Source organism: Triturus cristatus, chromosome 6 (genome assembly GCF_964204655.1).
Source record: "Triturus cristatus chromosome 6, aTriCri1.1, whole genome shotgun sequence".
NCBI lineage: Eukaryota > Metazoa > Chordata > Amphibia > Caudata > Salamandridae > Triturus > Triturus cristatus.
In genome coordinates this window covers 328,447,612-328,463,284 of record NC_140589.1, presented here as the reverse complement: position 1 = coordinate 328,463,284, position 15,673 = coordinate 328,447,612, and the positions used below count along the sequence as shown (strand labels likewise).

At 46.1% G+C, this 15,673-nt stretch overlaps 2 non-coding genes across 2 annotated transcripts; both read right to left on the bottom strand.

The window, feature by feature from the left end:
- Nucleotides 1-2,299: 2,299 nt before the first annotated feature.
- LOC146816848 (U2 spliceosomal RNA) lies at nucleotides 2,300-2,481 on the bottom strand. Its single transcript, XR_014964957.1, has one exon. It is a non-coding gene; the product is annotated as a U2 spliceosomal RNA (small nuclear RNA).
- A 7,128-nt stretch (nucleotides 2,482-9,609) lies between these two features.
- Nucleotides 9,610-9,796, bottom strand: LOC146816847 (U2 spliceosomal RNA). The gene has a single exon (XR_014964948.1). It is a non-coding gene; the product is annotated as a U2 spliceosomal RNA (small nuclear RNA).
- Nucleotides 9,797-15,673: the final 5,877 nt, after the last annotated feature.

The following is a 15,673-nucleotide window of genomic DNA, read 5'->3' as shown; positions in this document are numbered from 1 at the left end:
TTCCACAGAGGAAAAAGAATTCCTACAAAACCCTTTCCAAGGGTAGGAGTTCCTAGACATTATAAACAAAGCCCCGAAAAACTCCGCTTCAGGGCAGGATGGCCTACCCCGGGAATTTTACACAACTTTCTGGAGAGACATAGCAAAGGACTTTATAGAAATGATAACACAATGCATAGAAAAACAATCCTTTGTGCACACATTCACACAAGGATCAGTGAAACTAATCCATGAAAAAGGGGAAGTAAACAACTCCAAAAATTGGAGGCCAATAACACTTTTGAACGTGGTCAGCAAAATATTTAGCAAATGCATCACAAATAGGATGAGGAAGGTCCTGAAAACACTTATAGAACCTGACCAGACTTGCGCAGTGCCAGGAAGAAAAATCTGGGACAGCCTAATCACTATTCGTAATGCGATTAGCAGAGCCCTAGAGGAAGGGAACCCATTAGGCGTGCTATCATTAGACTTACAAAAAGCCTTTGATAGCGTATCACATGACTACTTGTTTAAGGTTCTATCCAAAATGGTCTTCCCCACATCATCTACCCAAATGATTAGATTGCTTTATACTAACACAACCAGCAGAATTATGGTAAATGAAGCACTCACAGCAGAGGTGCACATCAAATCAGGAGTACGCCTAGGGTGCCCCCTTTCACCAGCACTCTTCGTATGTGCACTAGAACCTTTACTTTGTACGCTGAGGAAAGAAATGATCATTAAAGGTATCTCTGTGGAAAAGAATCAGGGATGCCTGAAGAGTTAAATACCCAAATGGAGGGTCGAAAGGCCCGTAGGCCGTGCAGAGCGACCCCCACTTAAGGAGAAAACCGTAACAGTGGCAGGCGGCAGCGAAAGCCTGTCATTGCCTCAGGAAAAAGTCTTGATAAACAAAAGGTGGTAATGGTAACCCCTCGGACCCCCTCCCTTTCCCTCTGTGAAGAGGTGGGGCCTGCGCCAGCCTCACAGGGACACCGCAGCCACCCTGGTCCAGCAGGTGTGAAGGCGCAAGTGTAATGCGCTAGTGGCCGGATTCCTGGATCTCGGGTCCGGGCCGCTGCCGATGACCAGTCAAGACTCGCGAGCTGGATGCGGGTCAGTAATAAGCCACGGGGGCGTCCTGGTCAACACAAAAATTCCAGAAGAAAAAAAAAAAGGAAGGGGTCCCTTGCCTGCCCACCCCACCCAGAGACGCAGCCTTGCCCCGGTCAAGCCAGGGATCAAAGGCCCAGCAGACGTGTTCCGTATACCTTCACCCCTATAGACGCTCCGGCAAGCCAGAGATACACAGGCCCAGCCCGCAGGGATCAGGATGCACCCCCTAAACTGTAGCTGTAACCAAGTGAATACTTGATCGTAGCCAAAAGGCCGAGAAGCGATAACCAGAATGGTGCCAGAATTCACACCTCCCGAAGCAATCTACCTGTCTGACCTGGACCGGGGTCTTCCCTTGCACCGTCGCTTGAGGCCCGCCTCTTTTTCTGACTCTAGCGAGAGCTCAGCATGTGCCCATAGAAAGGAGGTCCTGGCCTTGGGCCTTCTCCCGGCTCCCAGAGTCCTCCTCGGCTGTTGCCTAGTTAGGCGTCACTTAGCATACCCACGTTGTCCTCTTTCTAGTATTTGCATGCCCCGCCCCTTCCTGTCCACTGCTTGCAGCCCGCTGGCCGGAAAGCCTGGCAGATGGGGGATGCCGGGAATCAGGCCCTCGGCTGCCCGGGACACTGCTCCCCTGTAGCCAAAGGCCTATAGATAAGGCTTCGCCGTTCGTGGCCGATCGGGGCGGGCAAAGAAGGAAAAGGACTCTGTATTTTCCTTCTTTGCTCAGAGAAGCCAAGGGCAGTGTCCACTTCCCTCCCTCCCTCTCGCTCTTTCCCTCCCTCCTTCCCTCCCTCTCTCGCCTCGTCTCTTTCCGTCTCTATCTCGATCCTACTGACTTGCTGGAAAACTTCCTCCATTCGCTCCCCAGTGAAATGATTCCAAAAATGCATGAAACTCTGTTGCTGGAACAGCAATCTCCTTCTGAAATTTTTCTCCTCCAAACTGCAGCGTCTGGATGGAGAAGGAAATAAAAAAAAAAAAGGTTCCAGAAAACGTGAAATATATATACATAAATAATGCGCGTTTGCGGCAGATCAATGAAATAAATAAATAAATCAATAAATAAAGCAAGACGCGGTGACCAGTGTGGTTTTATTCTCGCGCAAACACAGTAGCGCCACTTTACAGGGTTTGGTAGTGAAGCGCTACTTTCGTTTTCTCATCTATCTTTCAACAGCATTGTTTTCCCCGGGTGGGGAAGTGCACCATTCCTGGAGGTACTGCAATACCAGGTTGATGCGTGGAGTGGACAGAGCAAGGTCCTATTCCATCTCCCTGTTCCAAAAATCAATTTAATATATGGTCCTCAGATACAGGACGTATCAGATATTAAACTGATAAAAACAAGTTTTTTTGTTTGTTTTTTTGCAAAAATATACTTTATTTATAAAATGTTGTTTGTCACAAGTACATGTTAACCAATCCCATTCTGGCTGGCATACTTTTTAACTGGACTAGGTTTTGCACGCAGGCAGGGACCTGTCAGTTTTCCATCTAGATATAGGTTTCATTGTAAGAAGACACTTTTATACTAAAGTGTATTCCTAAAGTTTTTAGTTTACCCATTCTGCCCATTTTTTTTGTTTCCATATTTTTTCTGCTTCTTGTTTGCCTTGTTTTTTAATATCCACATAATAAAAAAACTTTACTTTATCCAGTGCAATGTTTATACAGTCTTTGGTGGAAAAGGTCTTGTGTTGGTAGACTCCCAGGTTTCTTGTTGTCCACAGACTTTCTTTCACACATGATATAATTTTCAACAGTATGTTGTGTTTGTCTTTGGTACATGTGGTGGGGAAGCCATACAGGATAAGTTAATAGTTTATGTTGTTCTGTCCTGTGATCCCTTTTATCAGGGGACCTATGGTTTTCCATGTTTGTTGCGAAAAATGGCAGTTCCAGAGGAAGTGAAGTACTGATTCCTCCGCCGTACAATTTTCTCTTGGGCAGGTGGAGTCTTTTGACAGTCCTCTTTTATGTTGGAAGCTTTTCACTGAAAGCTTTGTGGATAGTCAGCCATGCCAGGTCCTTTTGGCTATTTGTGATCTCCTTACTGTTCGCTATTGTCCATGCTTTTTTGGAGAGTTTTTTGTTTAGGTTGTTTGCTGGCGTCAGAGCTTCTTTCTTTTGTATGGCATCCTTTAGAGCCATTCTATGTGTGAAGTCCTATGGTTCTAGTTGTATCTTTTTCGTGTTTTTCAAGAAGTCTGCAGTGATGTTATACATTTTTGGTGGTACAAAAGCTGTAGGTAGTCTTTTGTCTTGTTCTATGAGCTTCGCTGTTCTAAAGATGTTGGCGGCTCCATATCTGATGAAGTGAGTCGCTTTTGTAGACAATCTCCCTTTTTAGTTTCTCCATTTTGGAGGACCAAAAAAAGTCAAAGATGGTTTTTTGCAGACTCTTTAGTGTCTCTTTGGAGGGGGGAAAGATCACGGCATAGTAAAGCAACACAGCTTTAGTTACTATTATCTTCCCTACTAGGCTTAAGGACCTACTCTTCCATAAACCAACTTTTTGATTTATCTTTTTTTTAACTTCTACCCAGAAGTCTTCTCCTGAGGTGTCCTCCGAGAACCTGACTCCTAGTATCTTTGTTGGTTGTTTGGACTGGTATTTTGGCCAAGATGTTCCAATTTCCCACTGTGAGGCAGGTCGTTTTTCCTAGGTTTAGTTGTAGTCCTGATACTTGTGCAAAAATGTTGCAGTGTAGGATTGTTCTTGAAACTGACTGTGGGTCTGGACATAATATGGTTATGTCGCCCATATAAGCTATGCATTTAGTTGTATTTCCTCCCGCCCCCGGGACAAAAATTCCTTTTATCACTTTGTCTTTTCTCAGGGTTGCTAGTAATGGTTCTAGAGCAAAGATGAAGAGCGCCGGTGATAGTGGGCAACCCTGTCTGACTCCCGTGCCTATTTGTACCTCTTTGGAGAGGTGGTTGCTTACCTGGAATGTGCTGGAGGCGTTAGTGTATAGTAGTTCTATTATCTTTGTGAAGCCTGGTTGAAAGCCCATGTGTTGGAGGACTTTGAACATGTATGCATGGGAGACACTATCAAATGCTTTTTGAAGGTCTTGTGAGAGGACTCCTAGTGGCGAGTTTTTCTCTAGCGCCATCCAAATGGCATCTCTTATAGTGATCGGGCTGTCCCATGATTTCCTACCAGGGACCGCACAGGTTTGGTCTGGGTGGATGACTTATTTGAGTACCTTTTTAATTCTGTTTGTCATTATTTTGCTTAGGATTTTACTATCTACATTAAGGAGTGTATTGGGCCTCCAGTTTTCAAGGCATTTTTTGTAGATTAGGGTCACCACTCCTTCTAGGAAGGATGGTGGGAGGTTCTTCTCTTCTGCTGTTTTATTGAGCATCTCAATAAAATCTCTCGCTATTGTATCCCAGAAGGTTTTGTAGAATTCCCAGGGTAAGCCGTCTTTCCCTGGGGCAGAGTTTTTTGGTGACTGGGCAAGTGCGTCTAAGAATTCCTGGCCTTCAAAGGGCTTTTCTAGGAAGAGTTTTGCCTCTTTTAACAAGTTCCCTTCTAAATTTTGTAGGAAATCATTTTCTGTATCTTCCTCTATTTCTTTTTCTTTGTAAAGGTTTTTAAAGAATTCTGCCGTTATTTCTAGCATTTGCTCCATTTTATTTGTTACCTTTCCATTTTTATCTTTCAGGCCTGTGATATTTTGTTGAGCTTGCTTCGCTCTTTTGAAGAAAAAAGCATTGCATTTTTCCCCTTCTTCGTATTCTTTAACTCTTGAGTTAAATATGGTCTCTTTACCTTTCTGTAGGTACCATTTTCTGATGTTTTCCCTAGTTTTTATCATCTCCTCCTTTACTTGTACTCCTGCGTCCTGCAGTTCTATCAGTAAGGCTAGTTTCTCTTGGTGGTCTTTAAAATCAGATCTTTGTTGGGCCGCTCTCTCCCTTCCTATGTTTGAGAAGAAGGTTTTGTTTGTTTTTTAACAAATTCCCACCATAGGGTGAGGTTTTGGAAGTTTTTCTTTTGGTTCCCCCATTTGTTATATTGCCTTTGGAATGCTGTTTGTATCTCTTCTTCAGCTAAAGTTGAGGTGTTTAGCTTCCAATAACTTTTTCCTTTTTGGGATACTCGGGAGAGTTGGCATTCTGTTATGACCGTTTGGTGGTCAGTGAGGCAGCTATCATCTAGTTTTGATGCTATGCATTTTATATGTCTGGTTGCAAAGATAAATTATATTCTGGATGTGGTGTTCCCATCTCCAGATAGCCATGCGTATCCCGTTGTGTTCTGGTTACAGAGAGGGTATGAGTCTTGGAGGTTGAAGTTGTTTATAATATGTTTTAGGGTTTTGGATGTGATATCCAGTTTGTACTGCATCGAGGATCCATATCTGTCTCCTGGTGTCAGGGTGCAGTTGAAGTCCCCCGCCATGAGGCATGGTTGGTTGCCAGTTAGAAAGAAGCTTAGATTTTCCAGCAGTTCCTTCCTTTCATTTTTTTTGTATGGGCATATATGTTGATGATTTTAAAGATAATTTCTTTGTAATTTACTATTAGCATTTGTGCTCTCCCTGGTGAGATTATTGTTTCTTGTATTAGTTGAGGGTGGTTGTTTGTAAAGAGGATCCCCACTCCTGCATTTTTATTTCCACCTCCTGACCAAAAGGAAGGCCCCAATGGCCATTCTTTTTCTATATGCCTGTATTCATCAGCATAAGGTAGGCCGCATTCTTGTAGGCATATGATGTCTACTTTTAGGGTTGTGCAGTATTGGAATATTGCTGCTCTCTTTGTTAGGTTTCTCAACCCTCTAACATTTAGGGAGGCTATTGATATAGCCATTATTATTATTGTCCACATCATTTTACTTTTTATTTTATATGCTTTCAAATAGCTCATTCTCCTGTTGGAGGATTGAGACACTTTCAAAAGTTGTTATAATCTCATCTTCATTGCTGAAGTAGATTGGGCTGTCGCATGGTGGCCCCTCTTTCTGTTGGCTTCCCTCTTCTAGGGTGAGGCTCTTTTGTTTTTCTGTATCAGACAGACCTTCCATATGGGGGGTCTTCTGAGTCTGGTAAGTTCGCCAGGCTACTAAATCTAGAGCCTGGGCATTGTGAACTTCCCATTTGGTTGGAGGCTTTTCTTTTGTTTTTGTTTAGTGAGGCCTCTTGTGAAAAAAGGGTTATTTTTCTTTCCTTTCTTATTTTTTTCTTTGCTATCTGTCTCGCTGCTACTCTCAACACTCCTTTCTCTGATATTTGTGTGCTTGTTGTGTCCTCATATTCTGAGTCTGATTCGGATAGGTTAGTTTTATTTGGGGCTTCTACTGTTTCTACCAGTCTTGCTTTTTTTCTGTCTGGTTTTCATTCTCTACTTCTTTATCTGCTTCTCCCTCTTCCATGTTTTCCTCTAGCTGTGTCTGGGGGTCTATTGACTGCGTGATGTGGGTGCTCTCTGTTTGTGTCACTGCGAAGATCCATTCTGGATTATAACTATCTAAAGGGTCTTCCTTGGTGTCTTGGGTATCCTCATTTGTGCCAGTTAAGTCTATTGTGACTACCTCTACAGTCTCTTCTACTATCAGGTTTGTTTCTGTTTGGTATTCTTCTGGTGTTTCCTGTACTACCTGTGTGGGTGTTTGGGTATCATTGTTTTCTACCTGTGGGGTTAGCTGTATGTGTGGGGTTGTATCTTGTGTGTGTGGGCTATCTGTGTTCTGTTTGTTTCCAGTTTCCCTTTTTTTTGTGCTTTCTTCTACGTGTTTTGTCTTTTCTGTCTCAAGATTTTTTTGTAGGTTCCCCTTTTCTGCTGCCTGTTCCTGGTATTTGGGCATATCTCTATTTAGGCAGTTTTTGTAAAGGTGGTTGTTACCCCGCATAGATTACATTTTTTGGGGGCTTTACAGTCTTGTGCCATGTGTTCTTTTTTCCGGCAGTTTCTGCATATGTCTCCTGGGCACCATTCTTTAATGTGCCCAAACTGCAAACATGCTCTGCAAAAGTTTGGTTGTCCTGGGTAGTATAGGAACCTTCTATTTGGCCCTATTGAGAAGTTAACGGGGGGTGTTTTGTCCCTCCTATTCCTTCCTCATCTGCTGCTAGGGTGGCCATATACCTACGCTTTCCATTCCAGATGCCCCACTCATTTTTTAGTTCACTACCTCCCCTTAAAGTCTGGCAGTACCTACGTAGAAAATTGGCAATTTCTGTCGGGGAAGCGAAGGGGTTATACATATGTACGGTTATGGGTATTTCTCTTGGTGCGGATAGGGGGGCGATGGTGTATCCTTCTAATTCTTCATTATCCCTATATCCAATTAGATCCCTATATCCAGTTAGATTAAAAAAGGCATTTGTGGTACATTGTTTCATTGCTAAAAGTGACGTCAAACAGGCCTCTGATTCTGAAATCTTGTAAGCATTTCACTGCGGAGGGATCTATGTCTAGTATCTTTTTGAACACTGTGTCCATTAAATGGGTGAGGTTCCTCTTGTGCTTCGCCTCATCCTGGATTTCAAACCTGACTGTGTTTTTTATACCTGTGGGTGTTTGTCCTGATGCGTTGTTTCTTGCTGGTCCTCCTGTTCCAGCACGGTTTCCTCCAGCTGCATTTGCATAGCTCTTTTGGCTCCCCATGTTTTGTTGTGTGCCCCCTGGCCGAGCACCTGCTGGTGCGCCTGGGGGCTCACTGTTTAGAATTTTGTCTCCCCTGTGTGGTAGTGGTGGGGTCTTTATGATGGGAAATGGTGCGTACCCCCTGGCCGTGCACCAGCCGGTGCGCCCAGGGGCTCGCGGTATTTCCCTCCTTGTTTCCCTTTGGCAAGCGTGCCCCCTGGCCGAGCACTTCGCAGTGCGCCCGGGGGCTAGCGTATTTTATCTCCTTTTCCTCTTGTTTTGTAATCAGGGTGTCTGGGCGTGTCCCCAGGCCGAGCCCTGGTGAGGGCACCTGGGGGCTCGCTTTATTGTTGGCTTCTTCCTCCCGCCGGAGGGAGCCTCTGAGTAGTCACTGGCTCAGCCTTGACAAGGGGGGGGGGGCCGTGAGCAGATCTTCTTGCGTGCCCCCTGGCCGAGCACCATCCGGTGCGTCTGGGGGCTCGCGGTTTGTTTCCCAGATGGCAGAGTCTCTGGCATGCGTTTTTCCTTCCTCTGGAGTCTCCCCGGGCCGAGCACATAGGGGGGTGTGCCCGGGGTCTCTCCAGTGACTGCGGCCCGAAATTCCTCTGGCGAGTTGAAAAAAAAGGTTTCCCAATTTCTGAGGGGTATCCCCGGGCCGAGCACCGCTGGTGCGCCCAGGATTTCCCCACCTTTCCCGAATTCCTTGTGCCTCCTCCCACTACCCCGTGTGCTTTCCCAGCTCACCTGGTCCTGGCCGTGTGTTCGAAGGTAGTGCGATTGAGTGTTAGTGATCAGGTGTGGAGAGGTTTCCCCTTCACCCCTGAGTTTCTGGGCTTCAGCTGGGTCCCGGACAAGCCAGGATGCCGCAGCCCATCCCTCCACTCGGGTGGCGTCAGGTATCTCTCCCGATGCAGGTTACTGCCTAGTAAGAACAAAACCAGGATTCACACAGCCTTGTCATGGACAAGCCATGGAGTGAAGGCCCAGTGTCCCCCGGGTGTCCCTCGAAGGTGGTCACCTATGCCTTTACCTTTCTGTGGTTCAGGCGCCCTCTGGCTAGTCACAAGTGTACTAAAATTGATCTTAGCCAAAAGGCCGAGAAGCGATAACCAGAATGGTGCCAGAATTCACACCTCCCCAAGCAATCTACCTGGCTGACCCAGACCGGGGTCTTCCCTTGCACCGTCGCTTGAGGCCCTTTTGCCTCTTTTTCTGACTCCTAGCGAGAGCTCAGCATGTGCCCATGGAAAGGAGGCCCTGGCCTCGGGCCTTCTCCCAGCTCCCAGAGTCCTCCTCGGCTCTCGCCTCGTTAGGCGTCACTTAGCATACCCACGTTGTCCTCTTGCTAGTATCTGCATGCCCCGCCCCGGGCGGGCAAAGGAGGAAAAGGACTCTGTATTTTCCTTCTTTGCTCAGAGAAGCCAAGGGCAGTGTCCACTTCCATGCCTCCCTCCCTCCCTCCCCCTCTCTCCCTCCCTCCCTTCCTCCCTCTCTCTCCCTCCCTCCCTCCCTCCCTCTCTCCTCGTCTCTTTCTGTCTCTACCTCGATCCTGCTGACTTGCTGGAAAACTTCCTCCATTCGTACCTCAGTGAAATGGATCCAAAAATGAATGAAACTCTGTTGCTGGAAAAGCAGTCTCCTTCTGACATTTTTCTCTTCCAAAGTGCAGCGTCTGGATGGAGAAGGAAATAAAAATGTAAAAAAAGTTCCAGAAAACGTGAAAAATATATAAATAAATAAAGCACGTTTGTGGCAGATCAATGAAATAAATAAAGCAAGAAGCGGTGACCAGGGTGGTTTTATTCTCGCACAAACACAGTAGCGCCACTTTACAGGGTTTGGTTGTGAAGCGCTACTTTCGTTTTCTCATCTATCTTTCACCAGCATTGTTTTCCCCGGGTGGGGAAGTGCACCATTCTTGGAGGTACTGCAATACCAGGTTGATGCGTGGAGTGGACAGAGCAAGCTCCTATTCCATCTCCCTGTTCCAAAAATCAATTTAATATATGGTCCCCAGATAGGGGATGTATCAGATACTAAACTGATAAGAACAGATTTTTTTTGTTTCAACGGGCTTTATTTAAAATTTGACCTATTTACAGTTTAGCCAATCCAATATGGTGGCGACATTCATTTTGCATCCATGATAGAGACGCAGCTCGGACATGTGCAAAATTTCCATCGAGATTATTGTATTTCTTATTTGTCAAGTTTATTTACTGTCCCTGGTTGTTTATTAGTTTGGACCAGTCTTTCTGTTTCCAGTTGTTAAACGCCCATTCTTATCCTTTCTTTCTCACATCCACAAAGACGTAGGTTTGCACTTTGTCTAGTGCCATTTTGATGCATTCCTCTGGGGTGATGTCCTTGTGTTTGAAAATTTTGAGGTTTCTGGAGGACCAGAGACTTTCCTTTACACAGTTTATTAGCCTCCATAGTATGTCATTTTTCTCTTTTGGGCATGACATGCCAATGCCATTTAGGATAAATTCATAGGAGAGTGTTGTTTGTTTGGTTGGTGATTTTCTTGATAAGTTTCCCCATTTTCTTTCAAACATCCTGTGCAGAGGCACAATTCCACAGGAAGTGTAGGACGCTCTCTTCTCCGGCGCATAAAGATCTGGGGCATTTTGCGTCTTTAGCCAAGTTTCTTTTGTGCTGAAAAGTTTTTAGCTGGCAAACATCTGGCTACTGCCATTCATGCGATGTCTTTCTGGAGGTTGGACAGGTGTTTGTTGCTCGTTTGTTCCCAGGTTGCCTTGGAGTGTTTTTCCGACAAGTTGTTAGCCATGAGAAGAGATTCAGAGTCTTTGAATTCTTGTTTCCAAGAGTTTTTTTCAATACAGGTCTTATAGTCAATAGCATTTTTTTTGCAGTGTTCAATGATTGTTCTTATAGGCTCATAGATCTTTGGGGTTAAAAAGCAGTGAGGGGTACTGTTTGTGAATTGGACCAAGTCATATTTCTTTAACATTAGGGCAGTTGCATATGTGATATAGTCAGACACAAACAACGTTTTTTTTTCCAGGGCGTTCATACATAAGTGCAAGTATTTTGAAAACAAAAACATTTTAAGGTTGGGGACATCTTTCCCTCCTTTTTCATTTGGTTTATACATGTGTTCCCTTTTGAATTTTTCCATTTTGGAATTCCATACAAAACTAAAGATCATTTTTTGTAGGCCATTCAACATTACAGTTTTCGGTGGGAAGACCACTGCTAGGTAAAGAAGAATAGGTAGTATTACAGCTTTGACAATTAACACTTTACCCTCCATGGAAAGGTTTCTTAACTTCCAAAAATAATTTTTTTTAAGGATTCTTTCCTTAACTGGAGGCCAATTTTGTTCCCCTAGTTGTGTCTGTGCTGAAATGGACTCCCAGTATCTTAATGGGGTCTCTTGTGACCGTGACAGGGAGTTTTGCCAGGTTGTCCCACTGTCCTATGACCATGCATACTGATTTCCATTTGTTGATCTCCAGGGCTGAGGCTTTGGAGAAGGTGGTGGTGTGTGAGATGACTGTTTATTTCTTGGGCGTCATTGCAAAAGATCGTGACATCGTCCATGTAACTGATGCATTTTACTTTTTTCCCCTTTCCCTCCCGGGACAAAATGGCCTTTGATATATTGGTCTTGTCTTAGTTTGTTTAGGAGGTTGTATGGCACATATGAAGAGTGCTGGCGATAGAGGGCATCCTTGTCTGACCCCAGATCTAATTCTAATCTTTTCTGAGAGTGTGGCGTTTATCAGGATTTGGCTGGATGCTTCTTTGTATAGTGCCTGTACAATACCCGTGAAAGCTGTGGGAATGCCCATTTTGTGTAGCACTTTAAAAAGGAACTCATGTGAGACATTATCGAACCCCTTTTGTAGGTCTAAAGACAAAACGCCTAGAAGTTGTTTCTGTTCGACTGCAAGTCGGATTGTTTCTCTTGTTGTCATTAGGCTATCCCATACCTTTCTCTGGGGGACTGCGCAGGATTGATTTCCATTTATAATTGTTTTTAGGACTTTTCTTAACCTATTTGTTAGTACTTTTGTCAGTAGTTTGCTATCTACGTGTCGCAATTCGGATTCTTTCCCAGAGGGAGGCTGGCCAAACCAATGAAAGTTTGTAAGAGAGAGGGATAACGTTCAGCAAGTTTTCTTTTATTCCGAAATTCAATTTGTCAAGGGCACAAAAATTAAATCAAAGTCTGTGGTCTTTCAGGCGTCCGAACTCCTGGTTGGAAAAGGTTCCGTCTTCACCAGGTCTTCCCCTGGACTTGGGGTTGGATATTCGTTACGTCACCTCCCCAACGTTGATGGAATGGCGTGAGTGGAAGGGGATAAAACAAGAAAAGAAATAGACCGGAGTGAGTCGCAGGGAAAAACTGGCGTTTCTCTATCAGGGAAGGGGAGTGAGGGGAGAAGTCACCTTTGACCGGCACCGAGTGAGCCCGACGTGACCTCCCTCCTCCCTCTAAACAACGTCCTTCCCCCTCCCGTGTTCCGTAAGCCCCTGTAGCGTCGCCCGTACCTTAGAAAGCCACCCTCCTCCAAGGGGGTGGCTGGGTGAAACATAGTCCCGTTGGCCTCCCGGCTTGTCGTCTCTGCACGCCACAGCAGTACTTGCTTCGGACTCTTCTTTGGCTCCGCTTATTCTCGCTGCTATTCTGCCTTCGCTGTTCCTCTCTGTCCACGTCACAACCTCTCCTGCTCCGGGGAAACCCGCTTCCGTCTCCTGAAAGAAGGACAGCCCTCTTGTTTGCGCCCGCTGCTCCTCCAATAGGCCGCTTGGGTATGACGTTGTGGGCCACACCCCGGGGATTCTGCCTGAGAGATTCCCTTAAAGGGCTCTTGTCCTTCCTGCACAAAGGGTGAAACAACTGGGTCAGAATCGAAGGGCAACAAAGTCTGCAGTTCGTTATCGGACTTGTGACACATGCCCCCCCTTAGGATTCCCCGATCGGGGGAAAGAGGAAACCGGGACAGGTAGTCCGCATTGCCTTGGTCCTTGCCCTTGCGATGTAACACTTCAAAGCGGAAAGGTTGCAGGGCCAGAAACCACCGAAGGACCCTGTTGTTATTCCCCTTGTTCTTTTGGAGCCAGGTAAGAGGGGCATGGTCGGTATAAAGCAAAAAAGATTGTCCCTCCAAATAGTTACAAAGTTTCTCTACACTCCATTTCAGTGCCAAGCACTCCTTTTCTATTGTGGGATAGGTAATTTCCCTGGAAAAAAGTTTCCTGCTGATATACAGAAGGGGACGTTCTAAGCCCTCGCTATCTAGCTGGGAAAGAACAGCCCCTATCCCCACCCCAGAAGCATCCGTTTGGAGTATGAATTGTTTATGGAAGTTTGGAGTGAGAAGTACAGGAGGAGTGGTCAGTGCTGTTTATAGGGCCCTGAAAGCCTGGAGTTCCTGTTCTGTGGGGTTTTTGATTCGAGCAGCTGTGGAAGATTTGTTTAGCAAATCAGTGAGGGGGCTGCTGTTTGCGAAAAATGAGGAATGAATCGTCTACAATAGCCGACCAAACCTAAAAAAGCCCTCATCTCTTTTCTGGTACTGGGAAAGGGAGTGTCTTGGATGGCTCTTACTTTTTCCGCCTGGGGTTCAATCATCCCCTCCCCTAATAGGAATCCTAGGTATTTGACTTTTTGAAAGGCAAATTTGGATTTTTTGCGTTTATGTGAAGGTTAGCTTTCTTTAGCTCTGTGAGGATGGCGAAAAGGTGGGTTTGGTGGTCTTCCCAGGTTTTACTGAATACAACAATGTCGTCTAAATAGGCTGACGAATACCCTAGATGGTTTTTCAGAAGGGTGTCCATGAGTCTTTGAAAGCTAGCCGGGGCGCCATGAAGGCCAAAAGGTAGCACCGTAAAGTGAAAGAGCCCGTCCGGCGTAGAGAAAGCAGTCTTTTCTTGGTCCTTCGGGTGGGGAGGTATCTGCCAATAGCCTTTGGTGAGGTCAATGGTGTATATGTAGCGAGCCTCACCCAGGCGTTCAATCAGCACATCCACCCGAGGAAGGGGGTACCCATCTTGTTTTGAAATGCGGTTTATCGCTCTGAAGTCAATGCAGAATCGGGTGCTTCCGTCTGGCTTCGGGACGAGGACTATTGGCGAACACCAGTTACTCTGGGAGGGTACTACTACTCCCAGAGCCAACATGTCAGCCACCTCTTTTTGTAGGGCAGCACGATGTGCTTCGGGGACCCACCCACCACTCCCATAAGGGTGGGTATCGAATGGGTTGCTAAAGATGTTTTTCCTGGCCGGTTGGAAAATATCTCAGAGAAGGAGAAGAGCAGGGCTTGTAACTCTTCCTTCTCTTTTGTACTGAGTTTGGGGCTAAGGATGGTATCCCCCACTGTGGTTTCTGCAGGTGTGGTGAAAGAGACACTACAGGGTTTCGGTGGAGGCAGACCTAAGCACTTTTTAAGGAGGTTCACGTGGTACATTTGGGTTTTATTGGTGGAGAGGCAGAGCACGTAGGTGGTCCTCCTGACCTTCTTCACGACCTCATAGGGACCCTGCCATTCTTTTCATAATTTGTGAGAGGAGGAGGGGAGAAGGATTAAAACCCAATCACCTGTTTTAAACTCCCTCCACTTTGTCCCCTTGTCGTTTTGTGTCTTATGTCTCATTTGGGCTTTATCCAACTGCTCGTGGGCCAGGGTTCTTAGCTTGTGAAGTTGTACCTTCACTTGGTTTGCATAGTCCAATAGAGCGTGTGCCTCCGCAATACCTTGTTCTTCCCACGTCTCTTTTGTGATTTCAAGGAGGGTACGAGGGCGCCTCCCGAATAAGAGTTCAAAGGGAGACGCACCCAGGCTTGACTGCACAGTACTCTGGATCACAAAGAGCGCTAACGGAAGAAGCTGTTCCCAGTTTCTTCCATCCCCTGACAGGAGCTTCTTTAATGTAAGCTTCAGGTTCCCATTATAACACTCTACGAGGCCGTCTGTTTGTGGGTGGTATACGGACGTTCTGATGTGCCGTATATCTAGCTGTTTACAGATCTCCCTCATGAGACGGGACCCAAAAGGGGTGCCCTGGTCCGTAAGGATTTCCTTCGGAAACCCCATCCTTGAGAATACCTCAATTAACTTCTGGGATATGGAGGTGGTAGTGGCTGTCTTCAGGGGGAATGCTTCAGGATAGCGGGTGGCATAGTCAACGATCATGAGGACATATTGATGGCCTTTGCTGGACTTAGGCAGGGGTCCTATCAGGTCCATCCCTATACGCTCAAAGGATCGTCCAATAATAGGCAGGGGTTGTAGGGGTACCTTTGGAGGGGTGTAAGGGTTGCGCTTCTGACACACTTCACACTCCTGGCAATACTTTCTTATTTGAAGATATATGCCAGGCCAGTAGAAGTTGTCTAGGATGGCCTGACTGGTCTTTTCTGCCCCCATATAACCTGCTAATAAATGGGAATGACCGAAAGTCGTTGGTACTAAAAGCTGAGGTGCGGCCCCCTCCTTAGCTATGCGGTACAGAGGCCCGTGCTGTTCTAGAAAGCAAGGATCGGTCTTGTTTTGGGCATTCCTCGTTTCTTGCGCACTCTGCCAGGCATGCTTAAGGGACGCGTCATTTAACTGGGCGGCCCTGAAATTTTTGTCCATTGCCCATGGTTCTGAGGTCAGTAAAGCATTGAGTGAATTGTTTGAGGCTGTCTCAGGTTTCAGGGCACTAGCAAGGAGGAGGGGAAAAGAGGGATTGTCTACCCCTAAAATAAGTGGCTCGGGAAGAGCAGGGAGAACCCCTACGGTAATGGTGGTGTGGGTGCCTGCCTTGGTGCTTACTGGTAATTGGGCTATGGGATAGACCCGGGTGTCCCCATGCACACATCGTATGCCAACATATCTCCCTTCTACGATTTGCGAACGAAGGACCACATCACCCCGGGCCACTGAATGCTTACACCCAGAATCCAGGAGGGCTTTTATTTCCTGCTTATTTACAATGAGACTCACGT